Here is a 3,719-nt window from a genome sequence, read left to right as displayed (position 1 = left end):
AGTGTATTTTTTCAGAAAAGAATCAGTGTATTTTGATCCGTATTTTATGTATTTTGATATATTTTATCCGTCAGATAAATACTACTCATACATTTTCTATAAATCTGCAATTCTGTGCATATTATAAGGCCATGTAATACCAAATTTTAAACAGAGCTCCTTACTGACACTTAATTGCTCGATATGGCCAGCATCTACTTTATGAGTTTAATCATAGTAAGTTTATAAAAGTAAAAATATCTTCACATTGAGGAAAAATATGACTTGTCTTACATGTAGCACACGATATTTTCTTGGATTTTTCTTTGTTTTGGATAATTGACTTAGCTAAATATCTTTTTTTGGTGTTAAAAAAAGAAATTACAAAGGTATTTGGGGCTTCTTTCACCATTGATAAAGCAGTAGTATGGGCCTCAAACAAGAATTCTTTGAATGTTCTATGCTGTAGCAATTCTTCCTTAATCAGGTGCTCAGTAGTGTGGTTGTTTGTTTTGGGGCTTTTTTTTTTAATGCAGAATCCAAATGGAAAAATTACCTGGTGTTTTTAGGTGCAATAGAATTGAATAGATTTGTGAAATAGTTATCTTAATTAAAAAGAAAAAAAATATTGTGCAGTAGCTCTCTAGTCTTCCATATGAACTTTATATGATTTTAGATTTAAGACAAGGAAAAGCGTAGTTGCCCTTACTTTAGCATGCATGAAAATAATTAGAAGGTCACTCTGATAGAAACAACAAAAGCTGTGAGAGACAGGGGAAAGAAACTGGAAAAGGCAGAATAGGAAAAATAGCTTCAAAATGCTAGGTTGCAGGGTCAGGAAAAATGCTTTCTGCAGCTAGCCTTATGTTCAGTGCTAAATGCTGCTTACCTCTTTACCCACCTCTTTGGTTCATTAACAGTGCCAGCTGTCATCAAGAGACAAAAAACCCAGGAAGGTCCTTGCCCTCTCTGTGTGACTGAGATCTATTCATTCGTCGTCGTCCTGTTCAGTGAAAGACTACCCACAAGCAAGTCAACAGGCACACCTCCACGAGCACTTGCTCGTGATTTCCTGCAGTGACGCTTACCAGACTGTGGGAGCTGGGGAAAGAACCTCGCTGGGCTCTATGCTCACCTTACTCACTGCTTCCCATTATGTTCCCACAGGCAAATTAATTTTGTTTTAGGCTTATGAAGTTATGGAAATTAATCTCCAGACTGACTTTATTCCAGTGCTTCCTGCTAACAATTGGCAAAAGACTTCTGTTTTAATGGAACCTTTCCTCATTTTCTCATTGTCTTGGGTAATATGAAGGAGCAGAAATGTGGATGTGATTATCAATTACGCTTGTCACTTATTTACATCTGCTTGCAATTCTAGATACATGAGAACTCTGCTTAATGAGAAGAATCTTTTCATTAAAAATCCACAATTTTTTGGTAATTCTTTTGGAACATCTTAATGCAGTCTCTAAGGATGTGGAATTTTGAGGAGGTTGTCATGTATTACCTGCTAGAAAGCTGTACTACCTACAGCTATAAGCAGTATAATATTGTGGAAGGTCTAAGATGGATTGATCTCTAGGTATCCTTTGCATAAAGATTTCTTTTCAAGTACAGAAAACATAATTTAAACTAATGTAATACTTTCTGCTCATATATTTACTCCTGGGATGCTTCTGTCAGCTGTGTGTTCATACCAGTATTGCGTAAACATTTACCTGTTTCAGACCTTTCAAAATGTGCAATTCTAACTTCTTTCCATGATAATTTATTCTGAACTTAAGCATTTGTTTGCATTGATTTTTAATGTTAAAATAAGTGAGGGTCAAGTCACATACTGTCTTAAGGCACATGGGTATTAAAATCAGTTCTTTTGTTCTTCAAAACAGCTCCAGCTGATGTACATGGGATGTGCCTGTATTCGAGTGAGAGCAGAATGGCTCTCCCTAGGTCATGGGGAACGCAATCCAGTCCATAAGTGGAAGAAAACCAACATGTGCCAGTTTAGGGGTTTTTTTTAGTTCAGATATGAGCAGTAGTCATCTCCATCATGAAGGAAATGTAAAAGTCATTTCCTCATATATGCAGAACATGTCTCATGATTCTTTTAGATATAATTGCTTTTCTTCGTGCAGCAAGCCCCTGTTTTCTGCCACACCCTCAGTCGTAGTGTCTATAACTGCCTAGTTGAGACAAATTCTGCCATTAGCAAAGGGTGAAAGGCAGCTTCATTTGTAGTAATTAGGCCCTATTAACCATTTCGTGAATGCACCTAAAAGCCAACCCTTTTTCTTTGGAAGCCAAGGGAAGGAGATAAGTATTCCCTGAGATATGGCTGTTGTCAGGCATTTTAAAGATGCTTCAAGAGGCATGAGTTAGGCAAGGTTTTAGCCATTTTTATGAATGTAGACAGCTAGAAAACTTTCTCATTGAGTGAGACATCCTGGGAAATGTGTTGCTACCTTTCCTTGCCCACTGTCAGCAGGTAATTGGAACGTAGGTCAGTTTGAGCTCATATGTGAGTCAACATAATGTAACTTTGCATCTTCCTGTTCATAATGTGATCTCAAATATCAAAATAAGTTCTTAGACTCAACAGTCTTTTTATCATTAGGTAGTTTCCGGTAATGTTTTCCACACAGTATGTCATCTTGGTTTACTGGTAGCTATGAGCATATCACATGAGTGCAGCTATTCAAAAAGCTTGGGAACAGATTTTGAATTTAACACTTGCAGACAAGGTGTAAAGGCTGACAGACAGCTCAGCATGGGTCAGGGCACAAGCAGAAACTCTTGCAAAATGTGTTGCCAAAAAAAGAAAGGAGACAATAAATTTGCACCTCTGCATGGGAAGAGGCAACAACCAAAATCTCTTGAAAGTTGTGAAAAGGGAGAAGAAAATAGCATGGTGGATCACACTGTGCACAGAAAAATAATTATCCACCAGATCAAAATTACTGATGGCTGGCTGGGCAGGTAAAGGTGAGGTGAAGGCCATTGTAGACAACAATAATTATTGTCACCTCTCAGAAATGAAGGAGATGCTGTAGGTCTGCATCCCGCTTGGGGAGGACACTGCCCCACTCATGCTGTGGGCATCATCTACCTCATCCCTATGCAGCCCCAGGACTCCTGCTCCCTAATCATTGCTGGGGCCAGCACTAGTGCCCCAGGCAGAGCTGAATGGAGCCCCATGGACAGGGGTGTGGGTGTGAGTCTCTCATGAGCACTGAAGGTCTGACACTGCAGCCTTGGTGTTGCATGGGAACTGGTAGGTCTGGCTTCTAGGCTAACCTGAGGTAGTTGGGTGTTTTGGGGGCTAATTGCCCTGTGCCATATTTTGAAGTGTAAAGAGGCAATTAGAAAGGAAGTTGGATTAAAAAAAAAATACACTACTGCTGTTCATGTTTACTATGCCGTAAACAACGAACTGCAGAGTTTCCCATAGTGTGGTCAGAAAGGGCAGTAGGTGTTTTTTCTCCCCTAAATATTGTTCGGCTTGTTTGAGGGACAGGCAGAGAGGTAACAAACCAGCAGAGAGAATAGTGTGCTTGCAGAGGGTTGCTAGGTTTTTTGCCTTGTTCCTTAAAGGACTGGACTTGGCCTAAAGAGATGGAAGTGGAAAAAGTGAAAGGGAAGAAAAAGGTAAAGGGAGAGGTTGAGGAGAGAGAAAGAAAAAGATGGAGCTGCAGAATGAAGAGACACTGTGGAAAGGATGTTATCTAAACGTAGCATTG

The sequence above is a fragment of the Buceros rhinoceros genome, unplaced genomic scaffold, assembly GCF_000710305.1.
Source record: "Buceros rhinoceros silvestris isolate BGI_N320 unplaced genomic scaffold, ASM71030v1 scaffold11490, whole genome shotgun sequence".
NCBI classification, from domain to species: domain Eukaryota; kingdom Metazoa; phylum Chordata; class Aves; order Bucerotiformes; family Bucerotidae; genus Buceros; species Buceros rhinoceros.
Note: the sequence above shows the minus strand (reverse complement) of the source record.